We start from the raw sequence: 13835 nt of genomic DNA, 5'->3' as shown, positions 1-13835 counted from the left end.
CCCTCTCATTTAATGAACTTACTCCAGCCAGCTAACAAGGAGGTGAAGAAGGTCAACCACCACACCAGGGAGCCAAGAGTGTCCACAACTGCAGGCAGGGGAATTGCATCCATCATCCATGTGGAATCTAAGCCCCCTCTTGATATAGACAGGGAGTGGACATAACCATCCCAGGGTCCACAGGATGGAGGAATAGAGTATGGATTAGAGTGGACTTACTGATAGTCTATAAAATGTAGCATTAATGTGGTGAAGGTGGCCATGGTAGCTGCTGAGGGTAGGGAGAAGGAAGAAGAGATAGGATATGGGGGCATTTTCAGGACTTGGAGTTGTCCTGGGTAGTTCTGTAGGGACAGTTGCTGGACATTGTAGGTCCTGCCATGGCCCACTGGGTGGACTGGGTGAGAGTGTAAACTACAATATAAACCACTATCCATGTGGTGCAGCAGTGCTCCAAAATGTATTCAACAAATGCAATGAATGTGCCACAATGATGAAAGAGGTTGATGTGGGAGGAATGGGGTGAAGGGGATGGGAGCTATATGGGAACCTCATATTTTTTGAACATAACATTAAAAAAAATAAATGAAAAAAAGTGTCCCAATAAAGATAAGCCATCACCAAATGGCTTCATAGGTGAGTTTAAAATGTATATGTGCATACCATTACTTGTAGGGAAGGTCTAGTGTTGACAATTTTCCATAGCTTGTATTTATCTGGAAATACCTTAATCTCTCCTTCTTTCTTGAAAGTCTATCGTATATAAAATTGACTGTTTGCAATTGTTTTCTTCAAGCACTTTAATTATTTCTACTCCCTCTGTTCTTGCCTCTATGGTATCTGATGATAAATCAATGTTTAATCTTATTGGGATTCCCTTTTACTTAACTCATTGCCTTTCTTTTACAGTTTCAGACCTTTTTTCTTGTCCTTGGTGTTGGCCAGTTTGATTACTGTGTGTCTGCTTGTTACTCTTTCAGTTTATCCAATTTGGGATTTTCTGGGCTTCTTGAATGTGCATATTCACATCTTTCATTAAATCTGGAAAATCATACTCCAGTATTTCTTTGAATATTCCCTTGCCTCTTTCTTTCTTCTCCTTCTGAAACTCCCATCATGCCTATATTGCTATGCCTGATGGTGCCCAACTTCTCTCTTAGGCTCTGTTCATTCTTTTATTGTTTTATCTTTCTGTACTTTAAACTAATTGATTTCAGTTTTCTCATCTTTAAGTCATTGATTGTTTTTCTGCCACATTCAATATGCTTTTGAAACCATCTAGGGAATTGTTCATTTCAGTTATTGAGTTTATTAATTCCAGTATTTCTCTAGAGAGATTCCCTTGTTGTTCATTTATTGCTTTCCTCATATACTTTAGGGATCTCTCCATGTTTTCTTTATCTCACTGAGCATATTGAGGATCAATTTTTTAAATCTCTGACTGGTAAGTCCAAAGTCTGGTCCTCATTGAGGGATTCTAGATTTTTCTCTTCTTCTATTGAGTGGACTATCATTTTCTGTTTCTTTATGTGTCTTATAATCTCCTGTTGAACCTGGTACATTTTAATATTTAATATGTTAGCTTTTGGATTTTGTCCCTGCATTCTCCCTTAATTGGTATCCAGTTAGTGATATGACAGAGAATTTCTCTAATGCCAGGAGCTATTCAAAACTAACAAACTAAAGCAAAAAGCCCCTTTCACTGTCTGCAAATTTGTTCTGCTTTGGCGTGTGGTCTCTCTCAAAGTTTAGCCTTCCTATCAAGCTGATCATTCTGTTGCAAATGGAAATTGCAGGGCCCTCCCTGTTTTATCTGAGCCTGTGTTGAGTTAGAGCCTGGAGCCTACTTTTTCTGTTAGGCCTTGGCTCACCAAAGGCTCCAGGAATTCCACTGCAATCCACAGGCTTTTGAATGAAAGTCTGTTCTACTCCCTTTGGAACTGAACACCTTCCCATCCTACATTTGAACCCAGGACTGAAGGATACCACTCTCAGGTGAAAATTTACCCCAAGGTAAACATCTAAAAACCCTTCTCAAGTGGGCAAGAAATAAAAAATCATATGCTGATACACTTCCCACCTTCCTTGCGTCTTGCAGCTGTGGTTGGAGAATTCTGAGCTGGAGGATTAAACAACCCCATTCTGAATATATAGCATAGTGAATGCTGTTGCAGACAAAGAGTGTGTTAAATAGTACAAACTAAGAATGGTCTTCAATGTAGCAGAATATGTATACATTAATATTTCAAGATGCTAATATGTAGTGAATAGTAATATATTAATATTTTATATCAATTATGAAAAAAATAAAGAAAAGTACTGCAAGTGACAGAAACCAGACACAAATTACTGCATATTGATTGATGCCATTTCAACAGGTAAATAAAAACAAATTTATAGAGATGAGTTTAGATTAGTGGATATATATGCCATAGGATGGATAGAGGGGTTGAAAGTTAACTGATAAGGGGTGGAAGGTTTTTCTTTTTGGAGTAATGAAAATGCCCTTCTATTGATTGAGGTGGTGAATGAACCACTCTGTGATTATACCAAAACCCACTGAATGCTCACTTTAGATGGATTGTGTGGCATATGAATAAATCTCAATAAAATTACAAACAAAAGTCATCCTTCTACCCTGCCTAATCATGGAGGGGCAGAATGAGGTGGGGGTTCATCAAGAAGTTCACCTGTGGGCAGACATTGGTTTGTTCTAGCCTTACCATAGATTTTCTGTATGATCCAGGCCTTTTGTTGGCCTCAGTTTACCCCTCATTCAGTGATGCAGTTGACAGACATTCCTGTTGGTAGACATGTTTGAGGGGTGGCCAGAACACATATTGAGCCATTAACACTAAAAGTCTTTGTACTTCTTTATTAATGGGCAGTAGACATCCAGGGATAAGCCTAACAGTATCCTTTCTCTGCGGTGCTCTGTCCAGTGACAAAATGCAGATAATCCTTTGTCCCAGGTCATTGCAACTTTATTGCTTCTCTTGCTGTCCCTGCTGCCTGCATGCAGCTTCTCTGCCCTCAGGACAAACCATGAAAGGAAAAACCTGAGATATGCTCCTGGTTCAGTCTCTCAGACATTTACCAGATAAATTGGGACTGGCAGAGACACACCCCTCCACACACACTGAGGTCACTCTGCTCCCTCTGGAACAGGGCCAAAGACTCAAAATGGGAGTGCAGGCTGACTCCAACCTGTGAGGGGGTGGGAAAGGGCCAACAAAAGCGTCAGGGCTTCTTTTATGGCTTTTTAAGATGCAGTTTCTTTTTTCATTTAAAAAATGTTATTGAAGTCTATCATGCATACATGAACTTACATAAAGAAAAGTGTGTAGTAAAAGTTGTTAACTTAAAAAACAAATATGCATAGCATACAGGACTCCCATACCTCACTCCACCTCCAATGTCTTGCATTGTCATGGAACATTTGTTATGGATGATGGAAGAGCATCCTCACAATATTACTACTAACTTTAGTCCATATCTTATATTTGATGTACTTTTTCCCCAAACTACCTGATTATTAACACCCTATTTAAGTATTATATATTTATTTTAGTTTATGTGAGAACATTCTCATATTCTGTTAACTACAGTCCATCATCCACCACAGGATTCACTATGTTATACAGCCCTATGCCTTGTACAATCCATTACGTTGTACAATCCCCATATGCTGTGGGTCTCATAGGCTGCTTTTTCTTATTCAGCATTTCTCTGGTTAATGCAGTCCTTTAACTGTTTTCTGAATCTTTAATATTTCTCTACAGGCTTTGAACCAGGGGCAGTGACCTGAAGTAGCTGGTAAAATATAGAGATCTGGGATCATACCATACATCCCAACGGTTTGGAGGCCTAGTTCATAATGTCCTAGCCTGGTATCAGCAAGCCGAGTCAGGAGCCAGGGCTCTAGTCCCCACTGCTGCGGGCCATGATAAGAAGGATGCTAGCTGTTGCAGGGAGGGTGAAGATCACTGGTATTTCTTGCAAATTGACTACATCTTCTCCTGCTCCTCCCTGGATGCTGCATAGTGTTTCTTAGTCTCCAGAGTTTCAAAATGGTTGATTAAAAGTTTCTGCCAGTTCAATAGCTGTTTTGGTGAGGACTGATTCCCAGAAATTCCCACTCAGCCATCTTCCCACATCCTCTCTTGTTTTTATTCTTATTACTGTATAGTGCACAGATAATATGAAAATATTATTGGAAAAGGTTTTGCAAAGGCAATCAGTTCCATAAGAGAAAATAAAATAGTATCAAACAGGAACAAAAACTAGTATCTGAAGATTAAAAAAATAAAATTTAAGGGAAATGGACTTGGCCCAGTGGTTAGGGCGTTCGTCTACCACATGGGAGGTACGCGGTTCAAACCCCAGGCCTCCTTGACCCGTGTGGAGCTGGCCCATGTGCAGTGCTGATGTGCACAAGGAGTGCCGTGCCACGCGGGGGTGTCCCCCACGTAGGGGAGCCCCACGTGCAAGAAGTGTGCCCCGTAAGGAGAGCCGTCCAGCGCGAAAGAAAGTGCAGCCTGCCCAGGAATGGCACCGCCCACACTTCCCGTGCTGCTGACGACAACAGAAGCGGACAAAGAAACAAGATGCAGCAAATAGACACCGAGAACAGACAACTGGGGGAATTAAATAAATAAATCTTTAAAAAATCAAAATAAAAAATAAAATTTAAAAGAAACAAATGAAAGTATGTGTGTATGTATATATGTGTATATATATGCAGCTATGTATAACATATATTGCAGATATATATACACAAACACACATACTAGACCTTATGGGGAAAATTGAAAATTTATTCAGAAAAGTTCAATATTATAATACTTTGTAGATATCTTCAGGAGAAGAATTTTTTTCAGGAGAAGAAAACGGAGGATGAAAAGATTAAAAAATCACACAGTGGAAACATATTCATGAATTTTACTGCATTTCAATGAAGAATTTCTTTCTCTAATACCAACAAAATAGTAAAGAATTTGATATCATAAACAATAAAAAATGTAACCATTACATCCTAGAAAGGAATTACAAACAGAAGGACAAAAATTTTATTTTACACATAAATATATTCTTCACTATTGCTCTTGAATGAATATAAAAATTATAACTGCTTCTGCTTGGTTCTGCAACAAATGCAAAGATTAGAAAAATATATCTGTGTGCACCAAATGTTGCTGATTATGTGGACTAAGGATTTACAGATATATTGCATATTTGCATGCATAAATTGATCAACTGCTTTGGAAAACCACTTGATATTGTATTAACCATCTGTATTAGTCAGCCAAAGGGATGCAGATGTGAAGTGCCAGAACTCTGTTGTCTTTTATAAAGGTATTTATTTGGGTTAGAAACTTACTGTCACAAGGCCTTAAAGAGTCCAACTCAATGTACCATTAGAGGTACCTTCTCACCCAAAGTCAATGGCCACATGTTGAAGCAAAATATTGGGCAAATTCCTTGACGGTTCAGCCTTCCTTCCTCTTAAGGCTCCATGGTTCCAGCTTCTTCCAGTCTCAGCTGTAGGTTGGCATAAGGCTTGTCTCTCTACCTGGGGCTCATTTCTTTCTGGGCTCAGCTACTCTGGTCTCTCCACAAGGTCAGCTGTAGAGTATCAGGCTCAGTTATCCTCAGTGTTGTATCTATGGTGAACTTTCTCTTCCTGCATATCTGCTTCTGTATGTATTTACTTCCTGGGGCACCAGCATCAAAACTCCAACTCTCTCCTCTGCTGTGTCATTTTTTCTGTGAGACCCCACCCACCAAGGGGGCAGGAACTCAACATCCTGCTGACATGGCTGAATCAAAGCCTTAATCATAATTTAATCAAGTAAAGTGAATCCATGAATTTAATACAATCAAAATCTCTGAATTTAATACATGGCCAGAGGAACAGACCAGTTTACAAACATAATGTAATTACTATTTTTGGAATTCATAAACAATGCCACACTGCTATACCACCTAAGAATAGTTTAGGCTGCAATATTGAATAAATCTTAAGTTGATGCTGAGAGCTACAAAGACAATTTTGCATTATGTCTTAAGTTGAAACCTGTACATTTTGATATTTTAGCCTGTTGTCCCTGGAATTAAGACTCTGATGTGCCTGTTCATTAAACTTGCATCCAGCTAGTATTATGACAGAACTTTCCTTGAATGGCAGGAGGAAAGAGAAAAAGAAAAAATATAAAAGAGAAGAAAAGTTAAAAGAAGAGATGAAAGGTGGGAAAAGGAAGGGAGGAGAGGAGAGAAACAAGCACCTTCTTTGGGTTTGCAATCTTTCAGAATTTATACATACAGTAGATTAAAATAATAGCTTGAGGCCAAAGAATAGGGGCTACCCTGGTACTTGAAGTGTATGCATCTTGTCTTAGGCATGTCTGTGTGGCTGTAGGAATTCCACCTTTTACAGGGTTATGAAGGTCCCCTCTTCCCTAGGGTACAGTTTCCTCACAGTTCTGGGCACAAAACTAAAAGTCCTGCAGCCAAAAATCCCTTTCCCAAAGTAGGATGACTAAACTCTCTGAAATGCCTTCCACACGTAGGACAATTTCTGGGATGGAGAGTCCCTCGGGCCACCAAAAGACATATTGGACAAGACATATGCTTCCAGAATGTGAATGTGGGTTACTGTGCTCCCTCCAGAACCCTGCCCAGTGAGCCACACTGGAAGGGCAAGCCAGTGGGTAGGTGTCAGTCTGTGTGCCAAGAGATACCAATATTTTATAGATGCCTTTGACTTCCTTTGGCATGCACTCTATTACTTCAGTACTTAACTGTTTCTTGGAGTTTTAGGAGTTTCTTTTAGTTTTTGCTTGTTATTCAAAGCATCTATGGGGAACCATAGCCCTGAAGCATCTCACTACATTATCTTGATCAATGCCAGGATTATTATTTTTATGACAATAGGCTCTTGCATTTCCTATACTACTTACTAATATTATGTATTTTAATATAGTGCAAATATGTACTGACCTATAATAAGCCTGGTATGTCCACTTTACCAACTGCAGGAGTAATGCAAAGTTAAAAGAGCATTAGTTCCTTAAGGCTGAAACTTTTCTAGATAAGGATGATAGGGTAAAAAGGCATATTTTATGGTATTCAGTTCCAAGATATAAAATGATTAATTATATTATCATCAGAATACTGGCTCATCCATTAAGGGTCAGAAAAATAAAACAATTTCTATATTGAAAGGATAAGTTTTCATAATTTTTGGTGGGAAAAGTATACCATAGTGTATAAACAATATCTAATATTCTACAAGCAAAATCCAATTCCATTTGTTGCTCCATCTACAGCACTCTATTATTACATATTCTTCACCAAACTGAAAGAATAATTAAGTCAAACATGGTATGTCTCTATTCAGCCAGTACACGGGAGAGAAAAAAGCTTACCAAGGATATGCTCTGTTTTAATACCAAGAATCAACCAATGATACATTTGGGAAAAGAACTTGACCAAAAGGGGAAACACCAAATACAAAAGAAGTTTTATGCCTGTGAGATTTCAAAATGAGTCAGGAGATGATTCCAGAAATTACACTTATGCATGTCTCAGGCAGATCTCACTAACTGCCACTGTGAACAAAGCCCCCAAAATGGGTGCCCCTGAGGGTATAGAGCCACCAGGCTCTATAAGGCAAGCACACAATGTCTTGACATTATCCACCTGTTAGTGGCCCTTATCTTGAAATATTTGACAACCTATTTCTCAGTGTTACAGTTAGACTTATTTATGATGTTCCTACACATTATTCTTCTACTCCTTTTACTTGAGGCAATAATTAGCATTATGCCTATTAAATTTATGTCCCAGAGACTCAAATCTTTGGTCATATTCTGGTTGAGTCCTGAATTTCAGAAGAGTCACAACACCTACTCTCTAGTTCATTGGACTCACCTAGGTCAACTAGCAATGACAATGATGGATAACAACCATCTCAAAAAACAGAGTATCAACAACTGCAAGCAAAACAGTTCCTTCCACCTGCCACATAAAAGTTAAGCCCTCTCTCAGCCTGAGGCAGAGTGGGAATCACCATCCCAAATCCTCAAGGTTGAGGAGTGAACAAACATGGAATAAAACAATGGACAAACTAAACATTAATATTGCAGTAATAAAAGAACAAGTAACATTGATATAAAGATAAGTGGTACCAGAGGTTTTGAAGAAAGGGGGAGGGAATAATAATTGTAACATAGGTATTTTTAGGGCATTAGAATTAAGTGTAAAACACAATGTAAAGTATAGACCTTGGTTTGTAGCAATATTTCAATATTTATTAATCAATTGTGCCAAATACCACACATTTGTAAGATATTAATAGAAGAAGATGTAGGTTGGAGGAGAACAGATATGTGGCAATTCCTTATACTTTCAATGTAACTTTTCTGTAGTCTAAAAGATCTTTAAAAATAAAGTTTGTTATATTATAAAAAAGGATATGCTCTGTTGAGGGTTAGGATTTATAACCCACAAATATATGAAGGAAATAGCTTAAAGGGGTATCTTAATGCTAAATCCTCCTTTTAATTCTGCAGTTGTGACAATTCTAATTCCTTTGTTACTTGGTGCAGACATTAGTAGAAAGGTGAATGAAAAGAGAGAAATTTGAATTGTATTCTTTACTTCAAAACAGTCAATATTCTCTTCCATAGTAGAAGTTTCTTGTACCTTGAAATTCTCTCAAATGTATAGGTACCTGTTAATGTACTCATGCATAATCTTCATCCAATGATATTCCATGTTTTTACCTAAAGGTCATGCTAACACCATTCAAAATAATTTTAAAATGTGGAAAACCTTTTCCTGAAGAATGTTTTATTTACACAAATGAATGAATTTCAAAAATTAGGACACAGATTTTTGCTCACTATCACCTGCGTAAATAATAAAAGGATATTCAGAAAACAAAATTTTGTATACTCAATAAGGATAGAGTCATATTTCAGAAAATATATCAAATATGAATTAAACCACATTCCATTATTTTTATGAATTTTTTCTAAATTAAGAAAAACCCTGCTAGGATCTCAAAATATCTGTGGAACACTCTGTGTAGAGCAGTTTTACTCTCTGTTCCTCAGGCTATAAATAATGATGTTTTAAAATGAGGGTGTGATTGTGTAAAACATGGCCATGAGAAGATTACTGAGAGATGTTTTATTTGTAATGGGACCAAAGGCTGCAATCAACCCAGAAACAGCAAACAAAATGAGAATTGTCAACTATGGAGTACAATTGGATAGGACTGCAACAGAATGCATCCTAAGTACCATAGAAAATATATCAATATGGGGCTTAAACATAAAAGTAGAACATACTAAAATACAAGCACTTAGAACTATGGATATGGACTCAGGAAACTGAACATACGAAGATGAGATCCTCAAAATTTGAGGTATATTACAGAAATAGTTATGGATCACATTGGAATCTGTGAAGGGAAGCCTGAGTATGGTATCTGTGTGGATACCAGAAAAGAGCAACCCACTTGTTCATAAGCCATCAGCTGCCTGTTTGCACAGATACAGGGTAGTGGTGAGTCCATAGTGCAGAGGGTGGCAAATGGCAACCTAGCAATCATAGGGCATCACCTTAAAGAAAGAAAACTCTGTTGATTGAAGCAAGATAAACAGGAAAATCTGAGCAGCACATCATGGGAAAGAAATCAATGAACTCCCCCTCAGAGAATACACAATTAATTTGGAAACAGTACCTGAAATACAGCAAAGGTCAATACATTGGATAATGCAAATGTGTGTCATTTACAATGACAGAAACAGAAGATTCCCAGTCAGGGTTCCTAGATACATCATTAAGAACTTGATGTGGAGGCAGTGGCCACTGGAAGCTCTGAGGGCAAGGAGAGGGAAAAACAGGTATAATATGGGGGCTTTTTTAGGACTTGGGAATCATCCTGAATGACATCAAAATGACAGATATAGGCCATTATGTTTCTTCCAGTTACCTACAAAATTGTGTTGGAGAGAGTGTAAACTACAATGTAAACTATAATCCATGCTCAGTGGCAATGCTCCAAAATGCATTTATCAATTGCAATGAATATACCACACTAATGAAGATGTTATTTATGTGGGAAAATATGGGAGATATGGGGAGCAAGGCATATAGGAATCCTTATTTTTTATGTAACATTTTTGTAATTGAATTAACTTTTAAAGTTAAAAAAAATTTAATTTTTTTTGAAAAAAGAACTTACAGGAGGTAGAGTTCCCAGGATGTTGACAATATCCAAAAGAGGAATTCTGTGAAAATGGTAAGATTGCCCATTTTTCATATGTTCTCCTTTCTTTGTAGGCAAATTATAAAATGATAAGAATATACTAAAGCTAAACCCACATAACTCACAAATAAATTGTGACCATTGGTATCAAAATATTGTTTCTTATGAGGAATTCAGTAAGGGGAAATGGACAAAAGACAATATTTTGAAATCAATGAATTCACTTACTTCCCCTTAAACACTTTTTTGTCTGCTGTAAGTTAATTTCATCATTTATAGGATTAAATAATCTAAATATATCAAGTGATTTAAAATGAAATCAAGGTCATAAACTCTTCAGTTATTGAGGAATATTTATATTCTTTTAGTAAAATATATTCTCAATCTATTTCAGGAAGCATACAATAATTATTTTCTTTATTAACAACTTTTCATTCCAGATATGCTCTGTGAAAGAGTCTCTATAACAGCCTTTCCATTTAAACACAACAGTTTTTCTCCTCCTGTACCAGGTAAGTAGTTGATTGCTTATATTGTCCCAACTTTGGCTAGCTAAATGAAATTGGATTTCTGTAGACTAGTTACTGAATCATCTCAGAATGATTTTAATCAAAAGGAAATCAGATGAATTATTCCTCTCCACACTGTCATTTCTTTTTTTTTCAATAAAACAGAAGTGTGAGCTGTTTCTTCCTTTGCTCCACAGTCCACAAATTAAGTGATTTAATTCATATAATAATCAGTTCAAACTTCCCATTGCAGTGTGTGCCACAGTTCCATTTTGTCTGTACTTTATCTCCTCACCCATACACAATATCTAATCCATCTGCTCCATGGAATCTAAGACCTCTCTCAATCAGAAAACCTCAAATCCTTGAGATTCAGGAAGGGGTACTCTGGGAGGATGGCCTCAGAGTAGCTAGGAATGTCTTGACCATTTCTCAAAAACAATGGAGGAAGGGCAAAAAGATATCCCAGGGAGGTGCTCTGGGGATCTGTAGAGCAGGAAAATGCTGTGCATCTCCAGGAGGGAAAGTGACAGAGAGACAAAAAGACCAAAGGAAAACATTTAGTTATTCACCCCTGTGGCTAGGAATGGCACATATCCTCCCTCCACAAGGTGAATAGCCTCAGTAGAATCCTTGGCTCATTGTGGCCAACTGAGAGGGGGAAAGTGGTCTACTATGGGAGAAGAACCACTAAAGAGGAGAAAGAGGTTTCTCTTCAGTGAAATTGGCCAACTGATCCCACTTTGAATCTCGGCTATAGCCAGCCTAACAAGTGGAAGTTGCAAGTGACCCATCTGTGGGGGGAGCTGAAGGGCAAATAAGTGTGCAGCAGGCACTCAGCAAACTGAGAGAGAGAGAAATGTAATTGGGAGGGGAGATAATATAAGCATAACAGAGTAGAAAAACTAAAAATAAAAAAAATAAAGAGCCCAGCCATAGCTGAAATGACCTAAGGGAGAGGAGAGGGGTTCAGAGCAGATAAGTTGTTGCAGCCACTGGCCCTGAGGATTGAAAGCCACTATGTCAGTGAGGAGGTGGGCTAGCAGCCTTAAAGAGAAGGTAGCCAGCAGAGAGAGCAAATTATTAGAAACCCAACTTGCCTGAGGGGATAGAAGGAGGGGAAAGGCAGATAAACTAGAAAGAACTAAGCTATGGAATATGTGTAGATCAGGGGATGAATGTATCCCTCAATCTACTAGGTCCCTGGTTCAATTCACAGTCCTGCTTAAGAGAAGGGATGCAGAAGGTGGTCCAGTAGGTTGTCAGGCATACATCTGGTACCTTGTGACATGGAATTTATAGAGATTTTAAAAAATCTGTTCTATATTTTTTATTTTTTCTCATTTTTTTAATTCTTTATTTTATTCTCTAAAATCATGTACCTTATCTGGGGAGGGCAGCTACAGGGTGACTCCTTGCTAAACACTGGCACCCTGAGATGATTCCTAGTGGCCTAAGAGGGAAGTATGTTTTTCCTAGGTTCTTTTCTTTTTTTTCTTTTTTACTTTTCCTTCTTATTTTCTCCTTAGGTTCTTTATTCATTTTCTTTCTTTCATTTTATCCATTTCCATTGTTTTTCTTTCATTCCAACTTCTCTTGTTTGGTCTTCATTTTTTCCCCTAATCTTGTCTCTTCTTCCTGGTATTTTATATTCTATCTTATTTCTAGTTTAAGTTTTTTCTTTTTTTTATTCTTATATCTTTGTACTTTTTATGATTTTGCACTTTAATTACTTATTTTTTCCTGACTCTTTTTTAGTTCCTTTTCTATCTTCTTTTTATTATTACTATTATTCTTTTTCTCTTCCTTCCTCTTTCCTTTTCTATGGTTTTAAATTTTTTTTTCAGGGAAACAGGGACAACAATGATGTAGAATAAGTGAAATCAAGTGTCAAAGGGGAAACAAATAGGAAGAGATGCAAAACATGGAATAACTAATAAAGGATGATCAAATAAATATTATGAATCAACTTAATGAAGTGAAAGAATATTAAGAAGACACATAAGATAAAGAAGAAATTGTGAACATACATAAAAAGATAACAGATTGGTCTAGATGAATAGCACCACATAACAAATGAAACATGCTAGAAGGATATAACAGAAAATTTGAACAGAGGAAAGAATTAGATGATACAACTTAAATTACACAGAACAGATAGGTCAAAATTGAATGACATCATGTTATTTACAAATGTATGCATTATAGGTATCCTTGAGGGACAAGAGAAGGAAAAGGGGGCAGAGAGTTGGAGGAAATAATCACTAAAAATTTCATAACTCTTCTGAGGGACATGGATATGAATGTCCAGGAGCAGAGTAGAGCCCAAATTGTACATATCCTATCCCAAGACATATACTTATCAAATTATGTAATCCTTAAGACAAAGAGAAAATACTGAAAGCAGCAAGAGAAAAGAGATTCATCACATACAAGGGAAGCTTAATAAGATTAAGCACTGATTTTTCATCTGAAACCATGTAGGTAAGAAGGAAGTGGTATGACATACTTTAAGTGCCAAAAGAAATATCTGTATGCCAAGAATTCTGTATCTAGCAAAGATGGAATTCAAAAATGAGGGAGAATTAAAAATATTCACTGATAAACAAAAATCAGAGTATTTGTCAACAAGAGACCTTCCCTTCAACAAATACTAAAGGGAATTCTAGAGAGTGAAAGGAAAAAAACAAGAGACAGCATTGGAGGAGAGTGTATAAAGGAAAATTACAAGTTAGAATAATAAGATAAAAAAGTATGGCATACACACAACTACAGGAAAATTGGCTAATGTAAGTATTGTCTTAACAGTAATATCATTGAATGTTAATGGATTAAGCTCTCCAAACAGGAGACAGAGATTGGCAGAATGGATAAGGAGATATGATTATCTATGTGCTGTCTACAAGAAACTCACCTTAAATCCAGGAAAAAAAGATATTGCAAGTGAATGTTTGGAAAATAATTTCACAAGCAAAGAATAAACAAAAAAGAGGAGTGACTATATTAATATTGGACAAAATAGATTTTAATTACAACACTATTCTATG

This window comes from Dasypus novemcinctus (genome assembly GCF_030445035.2).
Source record: "Dasypus novemcinctus isolate mDasNov1 chromosome 8 unlocalized genomic scaffold, mDasNov1.1.hap2 SUPER_8_unloc_1, whole genome shotgun sequence".
NCBI lineage: Eukaryota > Metazoa > Chordata > Mammalia > Cingulata > Dasypodidae > Dasypus > Dasypus novemcinctus.
This window is presented reverse-complemented; position numbering follows the sequence as displayed.